This window comes from Notamacropus eugenii, chromosome 2, assembly GCF_028372415.1.
Source record: "Notamacropus eugenii isolate mMacEug1 chromosome 2, mMacEug1.pri_v2, whole genome shotgun sequence".
NCBI classification, from domain to species: Eukaryota; Metazoa; Chordata; class Mammalia; order Diprotodontia; family Macropodidae; genus Notamacropus; species Notamacropus eugenii.
Genome location: NC_092873.1, coordinates 108,715,576 through 108,735,916, shown reverse-complemented (window position 1 = coordinate 108,735,916; position 20,341 = coordinate 108,715,576). Strand labels below are relative to the sequence as shown.

At 36.7% G+C, this 20,341-nt stretch overlaps 1 protein-coding gene and 1 long non-coding RNA gene across 13 annotated transcripts in view; one reads left to right on the top strand and one right to left on the bottom strand.

Annotated features, from left to right (window-relative positions):
- The window catches only part of SUPT3H (SPT3 homolog, SAGA and STAGA complex component), a 654,394-nt gene that overhangs the window by 410,943 nt on the left and 223,110 nt on the right, over window positions 1–20,341 (top strand). The gene's annotated exons all lie outside the window — the stretch shown is intronic.
- Window positions 7,664–20,341, bottom strand: part of LOC140526263 (uncharacterized) — a 39,615-nt gene continuing 26,937 nt past the window's right edge. The window contains exon 3 of the long non-coding RNA XR_011974301.1: window positions 7,664–7,814. This is a non-coding gene — a long non-coding RNA (uncharacterized lncRNA). The remainder of the gene's footprint in view (window positions 7,815–20,341) is intronic.

The following is a 20,341-nucleotide window of genomic DNA, read 5'->3' as shown; positions in this document are numbered from 1 at the left end:
AATAGCAGCTGAGAAACTCAGAAATCCATAGGAGATAAAAACCAACAAAGAAGCTAGCAATAACACTTACGGCCACAAGCGCCTACAGATAGATGCTCCAAACTTAGGTACCCAACAAAGAGACCTAGAGGTCATTTCCAAAGGGCAAATTTGACCTCACAGACATGACTGAGACTTGGTGAGATGAAACTCACGACTGGACCATAGCTCTAGAAGGGCATAACTTATTCAAAAGAAATCAAGAAGGCAGGGTTTGGTAGCATTATATACTCATGTGAAGACACCCCAAAACAAGAGGGAAAAGCACTGAAAAGAATACTTGGACTAAAGTTAAATAAGGGAGAAACAGAAATTGTTTCTGTCATTGATGTATAGAGACCTCCCTGGGTGAGGTATTATCACAAGCCCAGCACAGAGGTGTGGCATAGGACTGATGGGATCACTAATTAACCAGTTATTTTCAGTACTTCTCTCTCTCTTTGCCAAAAACAGAGTGGTTTCTTCCCTGGCCTTAATAATAATTTCATCCTTCATAAGATAAATGAACCAACAAAGAGAAATTCTATTCTGGATCCAATTGTCATGAGGGAGGATCTAGTGGCTAGGATAGAAATGATGGGGACTTTGGAGAAAAAGTAACCACTCCATCCTAGAAGAGGAAGGCAGGCATAGTCTGACATATATCCTAGAGTATGAGAAAACATTTCATTGGGTTCAAAGGAAAGGATCCTATGATCTAAAAGTGCTTTAGGGAGAAGTCAGATTAAGAGATGCCAAAAAAATGAAATTCTAAATCCATAAATGGAAATAATTTCCAATGAGAAGGAAAAATAGGATTTGTCTGAAGACACTAAGGCAGATGTAAAAAAAAAACCCAAACTCCAAAACTTTTGTTTTTTAAAAAAGAGAAATGTACAGTGGATGGAAGCAAAGTCGTATAAAGGAAGATAAAATTAAGAGTGTTACATGGTCCTGTAAAAATAATATAAGAAACACTAAAGCTCAGAATCATTGAAGCTGGTATGAGAAGCTGAGGACCACAAAAAAGGCTTTAAAGCACAGAGGAAAACATGAAGTTCAGAAAAGGACACATAAAGGGCAATTTTGATACTACCTTGTGTTAAATTTAATATATTGTTTAAAACTGTATAAAACAGATTTTGCAGGTTCATATATGTTCCTTTGTTTTGTTCCTAATTTTGTATAATGAAATATTTGTATTAGTGTATTGTTAATGTATTTTTGCTTAATTCGAAGATCTTTCCCACCCATTAATAAGCCCATGTGATCTGCTTAAATCACATGGAAGCCAGGTCACATTGATGAACTGGTGGAACAGGAAGGGTAGAGCAGAGCTGGGAGGAAGTTGGTGAGAGTAGTTAGAGGGAGGAGAGAAGACAGTCAGAAATGAATAGTAATAGAAAAGCAGGTTGGATTGCATTTGGAAAATTTTGTAGTGCTTAAACTGATTCTCATTTTGTTAATTCTAGTATAGCTGTATTTGTCTATTATATTGTATGTCTATGAGACATGCTATACTATAGTCTTAAATAATTGAATAACAACAACTTTGTAAATAATGAAACTGTTTACAAATATAAGATATCTTCCTCATTCCTTACCTTTTTACATCAGTGTCTTGTCTTTCCAAGTAAATTGTAAGCTCTCTCCTCCCTATGTCTTCACATGCTTTTTAATGCATTCAGGAACTTGCATAGACTCAATATATTATTTCTCACAAGAGCCTGCCTTTACTGTTCTACTGGAAAGAATTTGGGAAAAAAGTTTAATTAAATATAATGTTCCATTATATGTACATTTTCAGAACTCATAGGAAAGCATTAATCTGCTTTTTGTCAGCCCCTTCTTGCAAAAGAAACTCAATTATTAATGATTTCTTTGGATTCTATGGTTATTATATTGAAAGTTGAAGATCCAGTCAACTTTTATAATATGAACTATATAATTTGAGTGGCAGAAGTTTTAGCCATGATATGTAAATTCTCATTTGTAGTACTTATAGGCTTAAAAATATTTTTTCATAATGATTCCATAAGATATTTGTTGTAGATATTATTGTCTCTATTTTATAATTGCAGAAACTGAGGCTCAGTTTAGGTTAAGCAACTTGCCCAAATTTTCACAATTAATATGTGTCAGAGCAAGTCATTTTCCAGACCCAACTCTGACTCACTTCACCATGGTGACTTTCAGTTAGTTCGGTGCAGTGTTGTTGAATACATCATGAAGTGTACAAAAGAAGAATCTGTGCTGCTGAATAGATCAGACTCTGACTCCAGTTTGAAATGAAGTATGTGTGTGTGTGTGTGTGTGCGCACGCATGTGTGTGTCTGCACAGGCATGTATGTGTAAACAATATATACATAAGCAGTGGAAGATTTTCTTACTTTGCACTTATAAAAGGAATGAGGATCTTGCCTGGTAATGCTGTTTGTGTAAGGGCTTTGGGGCATTCATGAGTAGTGTAGCACCTTTATTTTAACAACCTGTGGGTGCTCATATGGCAAATTATCACCCCAGTGGATTCCCTTCATTTTGAATTTGAGCTCTTGCCAAGAAAAACACCTTGATGATAGAAAGCTGGCTGAGGCACAATTGATTTTGGATTACAACCCTGAATTTAACAGCTCAGGTCAATGGATGCTTTTTCCCCCAAGAAACCATACTTATAAGTCTATTAGAATTCAGCTTAAAAAGATTAGTCTAATCAATTAGTTAACATGTTTATGCAATGGACTTTTTATAAAATCTTACATGTAGATTCATTAAGAGTTGAGAAGTATTTGTAACTTGTAATTCTGTCAGACTTCATTTAGTGTTTTTAGTATAAGAAGCTCCTAGTTTAAGGATGAGTTGTATTTAAATCCAAGTTGTCAGTTTAGAGCTCAGTTCATAGAGTCAGCATTTTAAATGGCAATTAATTCCCCAAACCAGCCAGGTGAAACCTGTTTAATTCAATGTGGTCTACCTGTACAGTATTAACTTGACTCCTGGATCCTTGTATTTTTAAAGTATTTTTAAAATAGATTCTTGTGAATCTAAATGAATTTCTGATATATGTAATTTTGAGCACTTCAGCAAAGTAAAGTACAAAAGTATATGATATGGTGAAAATATTTTTGGGTAGAGATACTCTCCCTTAGATAGCACCATCCATTAGACAGCTCTTATCCATTCCTGGGGTCAGCTCCTCTCACCTGTTCAATTTTTTTGTTTCTTCCAGTTCCCCCAAAAAATCTTAAAGATTTTCCTAAAAGCTTCAAGATTCCCTCACTCACCAGACATATTTTTGTTTGTGACAGTGAGGGCTATCCAAAGGAGTGTCAAGGAGAAAGGACAGTATTACACCATACCCAGAAGCTTTCCTAAACCTTCCCTTCTTCAGGCACCTGCTCCTTTTCAGGAGATGATGTGGCCTTATAAACTTCACTGTCTTAAATTCCATCTCCTCCCCAGGTACACTATCAAATCATTTTAGCATCATCCACCATCTTTTTCCTGTGCTCCAGCCTCAGAAGGTGAGGTGGCCTTGCTAATGCCAACCCTTCTGCTTATTCCCTTGATTTCATTCTTAACACAAACTTGCCTTTTTGACCTTTCCCCCTTTTCCCCCTAATTTGTAGCCTCTCCTTATTTACTGACTCCTTCTTTGATGCTATGCCCAGATCTCCCTTGTCCTTAAGAAACCTTCACTTGATACTGTCATCCCTCCAGGCTGCTGTCCTATATCTTTTTTCCCCTTCTACAGCAAAATTCCTCCAAAACAGAATAGCAGAAAACAGCAACAAATTATTTATATGCATTGCCTCTGCTTTCCTACTTCCCACCCCCTTACAATCTGGTTTCCACAGGGCATCACTTGGCTGAAACTGCTTTCTTGAAAGTTACCTGTGACCTCCTAGTTTTTAAATCCAATGGCCTTTTCTCATCTTTCTTTTCCTCTCTGCGGTGTTTGAAACTCTTGACTACCTGCGCCTTTTTTTGGATACCCTCTTCTTCCTGGGCTTTTACCAACACTGCTGTGTAGCGCTTCTTCCCTTATGTGTCACACTCATCCTTCTGAGTCTACTTTGTTAGGTCATCTCTGTCCTGACCTTTTAGTATGAGTGAATTCCAGAGCTCTGTCCTGGCTCTTCTTTCTTAATATTTCTCCCTTGACATTCCCATGAATTTGACTAGCTCTAAGCAGCTGCAGTTCATTCAACTAGCTTCTCTATGCAAACACTCACAAACCTGTGTATTTAGGTCTCATATCTCTCCTGAGCTCCAGTCCTGCTTCTCCAAATGCCTGCTAGACATCTTTACCTGAATGTGCTATAGGCGTCTCAAACTCAACATGTATAAAGCAGAATTAATCTTTACCCTTAAGGCTACCTCTCTTTCTAATTTCTATCACTGAGGTTCACAAAATGAATTATCCCTCCTTCTTCCCTCTTTACTAATCTTGAGCCAATAATTACTTACCAAAGCTTCTTTTTTCATTTAGGATAAAATCCAAACTATTCTCTTTGGCATTTAAAGGCATTCCTTCCTGATCTGACTCTTGTATATCTTTCCACACTAATTATATATTATTTCCTCTCATGTATTCTACATGTCATACAAACTAGCCCATATAAAACATATCATCTCCTGTCTCCATGCCTTTAGAGAATCTGTCCCCTAAGCTCATCCTCTTCACCTGTACTTCTTAGAACGCTGAACTCACTTAAGGGCTCAGGTCAGTTCTCCCGCCTTCAAGAGGCAATCGATTATCCCTCCTTGTAAGCCTGCCACCCATCACTTTGTACATGTTTATGTGTGTATTTACATATATGTGTGTGTCTAGGTGTAGTTATTATTAACTGTATACATGTTATATACTTCCTTCAGCCCTCCCTGGATAAAAGCATAACTCTACAGGGACCAGAGCTGGTGTGCTTTTGTATTTGAATCCTTAGTGTTTGGCATATTATAGGCACCTAATAAATATTCATTAATTGATTGATTACCATGATTGTATTTATGGGTACTCTGTAAGTCAGGTGCTGGTAAACCTTTGACCGCCTGGATTTATAAATCTGTTAAATCAAATTGTATTCTTCTGGCTAATGTTAATGTTTTCATTGCTCTTATTTTTCTCTGTGTTATATAGATGGAAGGTAACTCATAGCATTTAGACTTGGAAGGAACCTCAGAGATGGTAGTCCAACCTTCCTAGTATACAGAGAATGCGCCTAAGGCACAGGCCCCTTACGGGACTAGCCAGCATCACCAAGTAGTACTTAAATGGACTTAAATCTGTGGTTCCTGAATCTATATCTGGTTCCTTTTCTAAATCTAAATAATTACTTGAAAAATACATCAGCACAAGGAGATTATTTACAGCGTGAGACAGAAGCAAAGATGGCAATCAAAGAAGGATACGCGAGAACTGTATGCTCTCCATTATTCAGTTTCTTTCGGAGTGACCCATGTCTATCAGGTGTATTTTTCCAAGAGAAATAGTCTAAGAGTCGTTAGTGTTGTGTTAGACAGCTTACAGGCAAATTGCCCACTGAGTTTTCCCAGTCCCTACTAAAGAAATATTTGAAAGGATAACAAACTACATCAGAAATCATCCTGTAGTCTGAATACTTAATGTAAAAATGTCTAAAAGGTTTATAGTCAATTTATATCCCTTCTTACCCTCAGAGAATAAAGGATTTTTTTCATAAGTAGTCATGAAAAAGAGTACACTTCTGAAATTGTAAATAACACCCCTAGCCTTACTTTGAGAGCTTCAAGTTATCCATAAGTTTCTTGGCAACTATTTTTGAAGTTTAGAAAAAGTGCTAAAATAATGAAAAATGTGCATTTGACAGTTAACTTGAAGTTCACTTGCAGTATCCAGTTCTCTTCAGATGGACTGTTGACTCCTCAATATAATATACATGACCTTCTTGAGACTCATTTTCCTCATTTCCTTGAGATTATACTTATTGTTACTACTTGCATTACATATTTCACAGGGTTTCTGTGACTAGTGAATAAAATAGCATGTGTCTTGTGAGAGCTGTTGTTTATGACTGTCATATACTTTATCCAGAGATTACCCCTTTTTGAGATCAGTCTTCTTGAGAAGTCTCATTAAATTCTACACTCCACAGAATGTCCAGGAGGAAGGGTGATGGATATCCCTTTGAGTTAATTCTTTGTGGTGAGAGGATTCATTTAGAATGTTCTCAAAAGAGTAGGTGATTTTTGGACAGCCCTATCTACTGATCTTCTACATACCTTTACATTTGGTTGATGAGGAGTAGTTGAATCAAACTTGGTTAAGCAGGTTGATGTCATGTGTAAATCTTACATTTTCCTGTTCACACTGGTGTGAAACATATGACTTTTGTGAATATTTGTGTCCCAGGTTATCTTAATACATCATCAGCATAATATACATAGAAAGAACCTGTAACTGGGAGGCAGAGGATCTCTTTTCTAAATCATTCTATGCTACTTATCTATGTGACTTTAGGTGAGTCAAATTACTTCTCTAAGCTAATTTCTGCACCTGTGAAAAGAGCCTGAGAGGTCAGATGATTCATTTAAGGTCACAAGTAGTAAGTAACAGCACCATTATATACATAACCAGTTCTTTTATTTCTAAATCCATTGCTTTTGCCACCATTTTCAAGATGAGCAACTCCATAAGGGAAGAGACCTTTTGTATCTACACTGAATTTCTCCTAGTACCTAGTACCTACACCTGAAATACTCAGGGTACAATAGGTGCATAACAAAATTGAATGGATGAAAGAGTGAATGAATGAAACCATCACTTACTCTCTAGTTTAGCCTATTTGTCCAAATTCCTCAAGGCAAAAAGCATTGATGGTCAGAATTTTTTAAAAATGACCATGCCTTAAACAAATTTTATTCTCATTTAAGTAATAAACTGTTGTTATTCTCCTTCAGGTACTTATAAGTTGGGGCAAGCTACTTAACTTCTCTCTGCCTCAGTTTTCCATCTATAAAATGGGGATTAATAATAGCACTTACCTCACAGGATTGTTGTGGGGATCAACTGAAATAACATTCATAAACCACTTTGTAAACTTCAAAATACTGTATAAATGCTAGTTTTTATCTGCCCCATTATTCTTCAAATCTATGCACAAGCTACTCACCAGTAGCTTCAGGTACTTAGTGTGATTTTAGCATGCAGTCCTGATTGCAAAAAGTGAGTAAGTTCCAAAGAACAGTAACAAGTGGCAAATACCTCACATGATAAGCAATTTTAGTCCTTGGAGTGTCATTGCAAAATATAGGCTGTTTTGAAAACTCTTATGGATCCAAGTTGAAACTGTGCAATTTATCAGCATCTGTGTGCTGTAAGCTTTATACAGTTAACTGGCATTGGGATCAGGACACAGAGATGATATTTTCCTAAAAACCACCCATGCACATTTCATTATCTAATATATTTATATCTGCTTAATGTTGACAAGTGGCAAGCCAAATCTCTACAACCAATCGCCTCGTATTAATAGCAGCCTTCCTGATATTGACAGTGTTGTAGCTTGTATCTTAAAGCTAAGATTGCATGATCAAAAAAAACCAATCCTCCATTTTAAGTATTTTACATTTCTTGATACTTTATCAAATAAAAAAAATTAACAGCAATTCATTTTAAAGAGACACAGAGAGTTTTGGGTGCGGTAGAAAGTTGCCACATTTAGAGTCAGAAGATCTGAGCTTGAATCATTCTTCTGCCTTGTCCTTCTTTTCGGACCTTGGACAAATGGGTAAATCTCTATGGACCTCAGTTTCTTCATCTGTAAAATGAGATGTTTAGACTAGATCACCCCTAGGGTCCTTGCTAGCCCCAAATCAGTCATTAATAATAGCACTTGATAGTTAATCCTCTATGTTCAAGGGTTAATTTATGGATTGTAATATTATTATATACTGCAAATGCATAAGGAATATAAAAGAAAATCAAAGAAATCTAAGAGAGATGAACTATATGAAACAAGTTATTATTGTATTTGAATCAGAACAGTTAGGTATTGTATAATAGTTGCAATTTTACAAAGTTTAAGCATTGAGAACTAAATGTTTGCTCCTTTTAAGAAAAATTTTTTCTGTTTATTTACCTGTATGTTATAAGATTTCTGCATATAGTTCTGAAAATCGGCAATTCAAGCATTGAGCTCTTCTCTAAACTCATCTTTCCCTCCCTTTCTGCCCTCTTCTCTTCCTCCCTTTCTTAGATTTTATTAAATATATGTGCTATTACATGTTGTAGTTATATGATAAATAAAACTATTGATAGCTGATATTTGAATAGTGATATAAGGTTTGCAGAGTGATTTACATGCATTATCTCATTTGATAAGTCAGAGTGGTATGACAAATTCAAGGTGGGAAAGATCAATGATAAGGAAAGCCTTCATGAAGGAGATGATCAGGAGCTTAAAGGAGGGATGAGATTTCAAGTCAGAGAATGAGGAGGAGAGGAGTTGCCTTTAGAGACATAGAAGGTGGCATGCACAGATGCAGGTGAAGGTGCCTTGCAGTCAGCGGGAAATGTAATGCCTGGAACACTAGTTTGGGGCCAAAGTTGTTGGGTCCCTGAACACCAAGCACAGGAGGTTGTATTTCACTCCATAAACAATGAACTTTGTGAATCTGTGTGAGATAATGAGTTAGACCCTGTGACTAGGAAAGTCAGGTTCCCTGCTGCTAAAGGACAGATTGGATGGTGACAGACACAGGGACATTTGGGTGAGGAAGTTATTAGAAGAGTTGAGACAGGGAGTAATGAGGAGCTGAACTCAGGTGGTTTCAGGGAAAGTGGGAAGGATCAGAGGTAAAGCAGCAATAATTGACACACGAATGAGTATGGAGATAAGAGGAAGAGTCAAAGATGGCTCCGGTTTTAGGTCTGGGGTGCCTGTGGCAATGATAGTCTTTTAAAATAGGAAATTTAGGAAAAGGGGCCAGTTTGTGGCAAGTGAGGATAAATTCTTTGGCTTGGGACATGTTGCGTTTGAGGTTCTAGGGAGCATCCTGACATAGATGTGGCAGCTAGGTGCTACAGTCAATCCATAGACGTTTATTAAGCACCTACTGTGAACCAGACACTGTGCTGGGGCTATTAAAAAAAAAAGCAAAAGGACAGTCCCTGCCATCAAGGAGCTTAAGTGGATAGAGTGATGAGCCTGGATTCAGGAAGATCTGAGTTCAAATTCAGCCTCGGACACAATAGCTTTATAACCCTCGGCAAATATCTTAACTTCCGTTTGCCTCACGTTCTTCATCAATAAAATGGTGATGATAACATCACCTCTCAGAGCTGTTGTAAGAACTAAATGCAATAATGTTTGTAAAGCATTATGTAAGTGTTTACTACTGCTGCTCTTGTAGTTACCATCATTATGTCCAGAAGACAGTTAGAAATACAAACTAGGATCCAGGGGAGAGAGGTCAAGGTATTAGACATGGATACAGACATTGGGAGTCAACCACATATGGAAGGAATTGAATCCAGAGCAGTAGCTGGAACCACCAAGAAAGGGGTGAGAGAGAGAAGAAAAGAAAGTTGAAGACATCTATAACCTTAAGAGCTCCCCGCTTTGGAGAAGGGAGAAGAAGAACAGGAACTCCTCCCTAGCCTTTGAAAGGGGCAGCCAGGTGGCACAGTGTACCGCGGAATTACTGCTTGACCTAGACCACGCCACTTTTCTTGGCCACAGTCTCCTTAGCTTAAAAGAGAACTGTATTTGTGCTACTTGTGAGGATCAAATGCGATCATGAAAGGGTGACCTTCCACATATACAAATGGATTGTGTTCATGAAGAACATGGAAATGGATGGTGTTATTATCTTCTCACAGCCCTGCACCGGAGCTGTTTCGTGTTACAGAGGCCACCCTTGCTCATGAAAGGTCACACCAGCAAAGGACAAAGTCTGGCAGATTCTACCAGAACCAAAAAGCTTTAAATATGGGCCTGGCAGTGGACTCCTCATCTGTTTTCCATGGGCCTGCCTAGCTGTGTTTGGAGAGGCTGCTTAGCTGGGATAATGTCTTTGGTCACCGCAGCTGGTGAAACTAGTCTGCTCAGGACAGAAGCTGTGGCCTGTGTCAGTGGAAGGGGAGAGGAACCCAGACCAATGAAAATCACGGATCCTTTGAAGTATTATTGTTGAACTCCTACTGTAGCCATTTGCAGAACCATAAAATCATAGAAAAAATATGAAATCTTAGAGTGTTTTCCTGGAAATTTAATAAGACCAAATTGGTCTTCCCCATGGATTGTTTGCCCCCATTTCTTGGCTGCTCAGTTGAGCTATTTAATCTCTGAGGAAAATGAATAGCACTGTTTTTGCAGCGAGGATAAAGTTTTGAAAGCTGAATATTCCAGTGTTGCCACTTTAAGTTTAGGCCCAAGCAAGTTTTTAACTCTTCACCTTTCAGTGAGATTTGTAGAGGCAGCCAGGTTGTGGTAGATCGTTGGGTCTGGAGTCAGGAAGGACTTGAGTTCAAATCCAGCTTCAGATATTTACTGGCTGTATGACTGCGCAAGTCATTTAATTTTCGTCTATCTTAGTTTCCTCGATTGTAAAATGGGCATAATGAATAGCACCTACTTTCCAGGGTTGTTGTGAGGGTCAAATGAGAGAATATCTGTAAAGTGCATAATACGGTTCCTGACACATAGAAGGCCTTTAATAAATGCTACTTTAGCCATATTATAAAGAAGAGAGATGAATTCATCAGAAGAAAGACATGTTACATTATAATAAGTACAAAGTTTATACATCCTTCTAAGTTCATGTATTACGTTCCTCTGTCACCTCCATAGTCAGTATGATCTTTTTTAACAGGATGGATTTTTTTTCCTCCTCAAATTATCACACAGGATTTTTGGTACTTGGAACACGGTCCTCCTTCTTAGGTTGACAGGGATTGGGAAGGCTTCTTAGGAAGGAAGAATATTTGGTTTTTCTTAGCAGTATTTGTGAATGGCTCACCAAGAAGTTTATTGAGGTACTTCGAAATAGTATCAACATGGACTAAAAATGTAGGAAGACGTAGGGAGTTTTTTACCAGTGAAGTTTCATTCCATTTTCTTCCCTTTTTTCATCCTTTGGGGTTTTTTTAAGCTTACTACATATTTGCCTTGTGTTGGACTGTTATTTATGTATCCTTTTCTATTCTATACTTCTAATATTATTTTCATTATCCATCATCAAAAATTGATGGTGATTCATGAGGATCATTGAGAGAAACAGTAGACACCTACGCTTGCTCACACTAAATAGTTTCCACAGGAGGCCAAGACATTGAAAAATGCAGCAAATTAGATAGAAAAAAAATGAGATTGTCTAGACATTTGAATTCTGATCTTATAAAGCAGTGATCATCTAATATTTGTTCTGGGAGAAGAGAGGAAAATATTTTCACATGACAAACATGGTATGCTTATGCATTGCTTTGAGAAAAATAATGAAATAACTATCTGAAGTTAAGGAAAAATTAGTGTGTGCTTATTAGCAAAAAGATTCTGTCAAAATTAGCTGTAGTTTCCTATAATTATCTGTTTTTGGAAAGTCAAATAATTCTTTAAAAAATTTATAAGCAACTTTCAAGCATTATATGTGGTTTTGTTTGCTCAACTGCTTTTTTTCCTCTTTTTATTTGCTATTAAAAGAATGGTTTCCTGGGTAGGGGATATGAAGGGATTTATTCAGAAATGAAGGTGGTATAAAAAAATATATCAGAAAAATATTTTTAAATAATTATATGTTCAATAAAGATGGGTCAACATACATTTTATATACTTTAATTAAGGTTGCTATTAAATGAATAACATTTTTGAAATTAGAGAGATTTTAGCAGTTGTCTGTAATCACTTCACTTTAACAAATACTTATAAAGTCAGTGCCACTCTGTGCAGAGCAACTCCTCTCATTTTCAGTCAAGTGATCTTTGAGCTCCACCATGTCATCGCTTTTCAGGTTCTCTTCCCAGGTGTTAGAAGGCCTTTGATAATGGATATGATGGTCATCTCAATTATGAGGTTTTCATCCTGAGCAAGTGGCCACCTTCAACATACCCCATGCCATTTTTCTTTCACCATTAAAGTTCCTAGTTCTCTTCTCTCCCAAATATGTTTTACTAAAACCCCAAAAGCCATAACAGATTAAAAAGACTCAGTGCCTTTAATGTTATTACCTAACAGTTGGACTCAATTTGGTACATCTAGTAAATTTTACTCAAGCATAACTAAGGCAAATCCTATGTGGCTAATAAAGTTGTGGTTGTATTAGCCATACAAATTTAGAGGTTTTGTAGTAAATTAATGAAAACAGTTCAATATTAAAAAAATTACAAAGCTAGTGATATATATTAATGTAACAGGAAGCTATGCCTCTGTGTAGACTTCATCATGAAGAAATCTAAAGCATCAGTTGCTATTCTCCCACAGCCTTTTGTGTTTTGATAGCTTATCTTTTCCTTTTCTCTTTCTTTTTGAACCTTCCACTCATTGGCAGAGAGAGCTGTTAACTGATCATTAAGCATGGACTGTTTGGGATAGTTTATGTCTGTACTCACCATGACTTTTACATATGGGTATTTATTAAGATAGGGATACTAGGACTTGAGTACTGTTTTCCTCTTGTCTCTTGACTTAATATAATTTAATAGATTTTATTTCATTACTTTTTTAGTTACAACAGGGAGAATATTATTTTCACCATCTTTATTTTTTTCTTTGCTTTTCTGTGGTATAAAAGGGATCTTTTCCCTCCATGCAAAAGTGAAATGAAATAGCCCATTCCAATACATGACCTTGGGAAAAGACTGCTAATTTTTAAAATATATTGTAAAGAATTTCTAAGTCCAAATACAATTTTTCCACAAGCATATTTAATTTCAATTTGGAATCCTGTTCTATTTGGGGAAAGATGTTAAGATTTTAATAATCATTTTAATATTCATTGAATTATCATAATGAAATTAATGATAATTTATATAAATTATTCAAAGTCCTTTTTGACAAAAAGGAAATGTGTTCACTTTGAAGCCACTGTTCTCAGATATGTGCAGAATATTTTCCCTTTTTATCCATGCACGGAAATATTACTAGCTTAATGTTCATAATAAAAGCTGAAGATTGAAAAGCGGACTTGGTACCTTGTGCTGAGTAAACAGTAACATTTTAGTTTATATACATAAAGTGTCGTACGCACATGACTATGACAAAATCTGCTGCCAAACACAATCCAAGAAGCCAGCGTGGTCATCTTCTTATTGGAAATGGCCTGCTGAATGCTAATGTGAACAGAGTGGCCAATAGCAAACAAGTGACAAAATGGGACCATGTTTCTATCTTCCCTCCCTGATCAGATTTTTGAGGAGATAGGTGTATAGAGGCCTGACTACCTCACAAATAATAGCCTCTCTATATCGTTTGACAAGAAGCTGCTAATTGCTAAAGACAACTGAATAAGTTAGCATCACTTCCAGAGGTGGAGGCAGAGGTGGGGTGAGAAGCATAAGCATCATGAAAAACAAATCCTTGCTCAGGAGACTCCATTGAAATGGACGTGCATGGCAGACTGGCAGCTTGCTGCGAGAGCTGAACGCAGGCTACCAGTAACAGTGACAAAGGCCTGACTATCACACTCTTCTAGGAATTAGGAGGCACAAAGAGTATTTCATAGGGACATGAAGAGAATATTCTGGTTTTGTTTTCCTGTCAGTGTAAAGAATAATTGTGTGCCTAAAGTATGTATTGGTGGTATGTATTTAGTATAGACCTGCTGCTTAGAGTGTCTGGGATGATGATCTTGGGCAAAGAACAGAAGGTGGAAATAACCAGTTCTCATTTTGCTTCTGTTTTCTCTGTCAAAGAAATGGTTCTTTGTAAAAGGGCATAGAACTTTCCCCCAAAAAAAATTTAACAGGGATTTGGAAGCTATGATGAGTGAACAAACAAGAGAGCATTTAGCTACTCTCAGAAAATTTAAGTTACCAGACCTGAATTAACTCCTGCAACCCAGGACGCTGAAAGAACCAGTGAATGTGATCAAACCCATATTATCCCAATTTTAAGACAAATCATGGCCAACTCTTTGTTACTCCATTTCGGGTTTTCTTTGCAAAGACACTAGAGTAGTTTGCCATTTCCTACTCCAGCTCATTTTACAGATGAAGAAACTGCAGCAAACAGAGTTAAGTGACTTTGCCAGGGTCACACAAATGTCTGAGGACAGATTTGAACTTTGACTCCAGGCCTGGCCTTCCATCCACTACATCACTTGTGAGTCTTATCCATGTTGTTTTAGAAATATTTGGAGGAGCTTCCCAGTGTCCTCAATGATTTCCTGCAGACCTTTTATATTTCTTGGATTCTAGTGCATCAGTAGGCCAGTCCATCCATCTTCCCTCAGGCTTGCTACATGGACAGCCCTACTCTTTTTTCAATTATATATTTCCCAGATAATAGTCCTTATACCACTTTTTTCATGAATGGGCATTACTGAAAATATTTTGCAAACTCTTTACATCTAATGGGCATTTCTCCATTGTCCTTTGTATCACCTTCATCTGTGATTCTTCAGACTATGGTGTTTCATGATTCATAAAGTAGTACTGGTAGAATATTATATAAGAAAGGTTGGATTTTTGTATTAGAAACAGCTTGAGAAAATTGAAGACACTCTCTTTCCCCAGATATAATCAAACCTGCTTTCTTCTTCCTATTCAAGTCTAGGCTCTGCTGATATATTAATTCAGTGAACTGACTATCCAACTAAATATCACAGAATGGACAATAATCATTTTCCATCAGTTTGATTTTTCTCATGGATTATTAGGTAGCTCTTTTTTGAGTGTTCATGGGTCTGGAGAGTTGGCAAGTATACATCTTTATTTTAGGTTTTGTTTATATATTGATAATTAGAACATAATTATCTCTGTTGGCATTGATCAGAGAATCTTGTATGATTTTAACAGTCCCTGTCACACATTCTGTAGTCTAGCCTTGCTAGCCTGTCTGCTGTTCCTGTCTTCCTGGATCCTCAAGCCTGGAATGCCAGTCTTCCTTCCCTTTCCCTTTTGGAATCCCTGTTTGTCTTCAAGACTCAACTCAATCATCCTCTTGTATATGAAGTCTTTCATGACAACCCCCAGAACCCCGCCAAACTATTTAGAGTTTCAGTTGACATCTAGGCCCAGGCTCCAGCCATACTTCACTTTATTACCTGTCCTTCTCTTTACCAACTGCCCTTCTCCGCTGCCATAATCAAATCAGCTATAACCCCATTCACCATCCCTGTAACTTTCCAAATCACAGTTTCCCTCCCCAGCCACCACTGTTTTTATGTGTTGTGCCCCCCATTAGAACTTAAAGTTCTTGAGGATAAAGAGTGTCTGTACATTTGTATTTGTATCCCTAGCATTGAGCATACAGTTTGGTATAGAATAAGTGCTTCATAAATGCTTTTTCATTCATTGTATTTAATTAGTGTCTATTATGTATATACTTTATACTTCTGTATAAAATATTGTCTTCGTTTTATAATGTAAACTTCTTGAGGAAAAGAAGTATTTTCCTTTTGTGTTTGCATTCCTAGTCCTTAGCCACTAGTATTTGTTTGATGAATACTTGCTCCTCCATGAGGAAAGGACTCCTGTGTGTAGGAGAGCCTTTGAAGCTGCATGTTGTTTCACCAAGCAAACTTTTTTTTTTTTTAAGTAATCAGAATATCATAAGCACAGTAAGATCTTCTGTCTAATCATTTCTAAGATTCTGAAGGTGTGGTCTGTTATAAAGCATAATTAATAAATTCTGTACCCTTCCCTTCTCATATTTTCATCATTAAGTATATAATCTCACACATTTTATAAAGATTAGACAATATACATGTTTTTATAGTTATTGGTATTCTCTAAGTTTTTTTTTCTTCCAGTTTTGGTAATAATATTTTCTGTTCTTTTTTCTGTTCTCATTAGTTTATTCCCTTCCTTGATATATCTTATACATAGCCCCCAAATCCTAAGATACTTTGCAGAGTATAAGTGATCAAAATTTATATACCTTTGAACAGAGCACCCATATGTAAGGGTATGACTAGAGAGTTATACCAGAGAGAGAAGCACCAACCTCTGGGTTTTCAAAGTTGGGGGTCGGCCTTAGTGACTGACCAGAGTCTCATCTGGCCAAACAAATGCTTCCAATGAGTAAGTCCCAAAATAAAACCTCACCTCAGAGTATTTATACACTTTTCAGAGCCTGAGGGCATCACAACCCTTGAGAACCAGTGCACTAGAAATTAACAAAAGGTGTGGGTCTCCTCAAATCAAGCTTCCCTTTAGGGGTGTGGGGAAGATCTTTAACTCTCTAATTAACATTACAGTGAGCCCTGCAAAGCAATCCACCTCCCTCTTTTCTGTAAATTGTAGTTGTTTCTGTTCTGACTATAAACTCTTGAGCATCTTCCCCTCCTGGATTGACTCTTTTGTAAAGGCAAATCTTTTCCTCCATTCTTACCTAGCCTTTAATTACTGAGTGGATGTTGCTTCAAACAAATTGAGACCTGGGACAGACTAACTTAAAAAGGTCAAGGTCTCCCACTACATCCAGGGCCATCACCAGTTGTCCTACTTGTGTCTTGCCACTGGACTCCAGTGATTCTGGAGGAGAGTCATGATGACTTTGCCCAGCTCTGCCTCTCTCAAACCCAACTCACTGGCAAGTCAAGATATCACCTTCATGATGTCATTGGTCCTCTTTGAGAATTAAGGATCAATAACAACAATATCTTATACAGTACCTCTCATATTTTCAAATTTCTTTTACTGTCAGTATCAGTTCTTCCTTGCGTACATAGTCCTATCCAATTGTTGGTTCCCAGTTTTATCTTCATAAGTTTCATTTCTATTTGCTCATTATAAAATATGAGAAAAGCATGAAGTGTTTTCTTCTAAATGCAGTACTTCCATTGTCTTGTCACTAATTATGAAAGTAGAATGTTCTAGAAATGGTAACAAATCTATTCCATTTTTCATGTTTTTGTTGTCTTCTTTCCAGTTCCATCTGTAATCTTGGGTTTAATAATCTTTGATTTACCTAGCTTAGTTCTATCTAATGCCTAATTTTGTTTCGACTTGTTTTTGCATCTATTGACTTTCAGCATTTAGTGTAGTGATACTCTCCTATCTGTTTGGCAAGATCAAGGGTTTGCTATCTAAGAGCATTTGTGGATTCTCTTGGCCTCTTTGGCCCTATAAGTATGAAACTTATATCGGGAATAATGATAATCCAGAGAGATATAACATTTTCCCGTTTCTCTCTTTCTTTTCTTTTCTTTTTTTTATGTCAACAGCTTGTTTAAAGAGGTAAGGCTGAAACTGTTGCAATCATATGCCATCTTCTCATCTCATTCATATTTGGTAGTGAGTTTAACTTTCAAATCGTTGAGGGGCTTCCTATAAACATTTAGCTGATTTCACACTGGCTTCCACATCCGTAATCAATTATTTTGTGACAGTTAAGATATAGTCAATTTCATGTTTTGTCTTATTGTTCATTGTTTGACATGTACCAATGCCAGTCTGTCTGATTTATGAAGAAAGTATGTTTAAAGAAAGTGTGAGTCTCCATGGTTATCTATAAACTGTTGAACTGTCTTTTTTCTTTTCTCTGAACCATATTTTTCAATGTACACTTGTATATTTCTTAAGTGTCTGCTATGTGCCAGGCCCTCACTACAAGGTGAAGTGAGCCACCCTGACATGATGTTTCTTATTGCCTTTGGATGTATGATGAAACAACTCCACCAACTTGCATTTGCCTTTTTTTAAGGAACAGCTGTTATCCATTCTCCCATTTAACTGCAATCACTTCATATTCTCTGGTTTCATTTATAGCTAGAATATCAACACTACTGATTCATTTCTTTGATGATACATAAAATTGATGGTTATTGGACAAAGATTTCATATTCAGAGCTTCACTATTTAAATTAATTTTTATAAATGGTCTAAAAACTCATTCTTAGCACCATCTGCTGCTTTTTCCACCAGGTCACTATCGTCAGTGCAGAAGAAGAAGAGATGTGCATAGTACTGAGGGGCATTTGATATTTATCTTGAACTTTCTAGTCATGACAGTCCATGAAGTAGTCACTTAGATGTGTACCTGCCAGTGATGAATCTTTCCACACCTAGAGAGGTTTGATACATGAAAAGTAGTGTCAGTATGAAACCGTAAGCCTTCCAGCTTAGCAGAGTCAGAGGGAACTTGTGCTCTGCTAGCATAGTCCTTAAGTCAAGGTCATTTCCATGCCTTGATGACACCTTGTATTACGACTTTTGTCAGGGTGAAATGAATAGCTTTTAAAAATATCTTTTGCCTCTACTTTGTCACTTTTTTCCCTCTCAAATTCAGGCTTTATATCACTTTGTCTTGGCTGCCCCATGAGAGAATATTGATATAATTTAAAAATCATGTAACTCATAATTTTTGAAAAATCAAATAAGCATTTTCTGTTTTTGCTTTAGATGAAGTTAATTTTAAATAAGTAATTTAAATTTCTTCTGAACAAATACTTTAGTGAGATAACTGTAAATATTAGTGACTTCTCCTTTTAAAGGATCAACAATTAAGGCAGAAGAGCAGACTTTGAGTTTATCATCCTAAGTATTCCCTCTATCGGTATACATTACAGAGCCTCCCTTCATAATTTCTTATCCTGTGTATTTTGTGTTTCTGTCTTTATATAACCCCTCAGTAGAAACAGCAAGATGTCATAGACTTTCTTCTGATTCTTTTCAGTAGTCTGTGGAAACAATTAACAATTTTGAAATGTTACCTATGAAATATGAATATCACAACTTTTTGAAAACAGCAATGTAAAACTACTCATTTTGATCTCAAAAAGGGAAAGTTACCTATGAATAGTGAGTAATATTTGTAGAATATCTTAAATGTTCTTAAATTACTAATTAGAATTCTTTAGTGTTCCATCAATGATTAGTTTAAGTCAGATTATTAGGTAAAAGACACAATTGCCAATTTGTCATGACATAAATTTTACTTTTGACATGAGGTAGACATTACTCATAAACCACTCAGTTGACTGTGAAAAACTTATGCATACATTTTCTTCAGGCAAAAAAGCTATCTGTGTGCTAAATAAATGTTTGATGAAATCTTCAGTGTTTATAATATATTAGGCTGTGTGCTAGGAGAGATACAAAGCCCAGTTACAGTAGTAGCTCTCATGCAGCTTATAGCCTTACAGGGAACAAAAAGGCAAATAAAAATGACTAACACAAAGTACTACATGATAAATGTGTCATAGAAGAACAAAAGAAAGTGCTTTGTGAAATTTCAGTGGAAAAAGATCATTTTCAAATGTTAGGGATTAGATTGTGATTAAGTGCCTACAGCTATAATTTTTCTTTAAATATATCTTAGAGGCATCAGGTTAGAGTTTCCAGTTTATTTCTGATACTCATCAGAGATAGTGGAAAGGATATCATTTTTACATTTAACTGTGAATTAATCAAATTCTTAATGTCATTTTCAATCTGTGGATAAAAGCTGTGTCTCTGATTATATCCATTATAGTAAGGAATTTCCCTCCCCCATTTTCTTTTTCAAAAATTAACTAAGTCCTTGGTTTGATAGCTTTGTTTGCCCATAAAGGAACATTCATAAAAAGTTTTCAGAGATGGTAAAAGCTCCCTTAAAAATTCTCTTTATGTGCTCATATGAGTCATACCCATTTCATGTCACCTTAAATTGGTTATATCATCAGTTAATTTCTTGGAGAATTTTTGTGTGACTTGCTTTGAAGTGCCTTTCTTGAAATGTCTCAGTTGTTAGTCTCAGGAGCCCTTCCCTTTCAAAAGGCAGTGACAGTAATATCAACAACCGTGTGAGAATTGGTGAGAACAGCTCTTGCTTCAGCTCCCAGGATTTTGTGTGCCTATGTGTACACCTCTCAGCCACCTAAAAGCATATCTTTGCTGGCAACAAGTGGCATGGACCTTCTTGCCGTCCTTGAACACCACAGTCCACCTCTGAACTTCATGCCTTTTCCCCTCTTCCTGAATTGTTCTCCCTGCTCACTTCCATCTTTTGGCTTCCTTCAAGACTTAGCACTAATCCCACCTCTTACAAGAGGCCTTTCCTGATGTCCCTTCCTTCCAGTCCCTTCCCTCTGGGATTAATTCCCATCTGTCTCATATTTTGTGGGTACATAATTGTTTGGCTGTTGTCTCTCCCATTGGAATGTGAGCTCCTTATGGCAGAGACTGTGTCTTTGCCTTTCTTTGTAT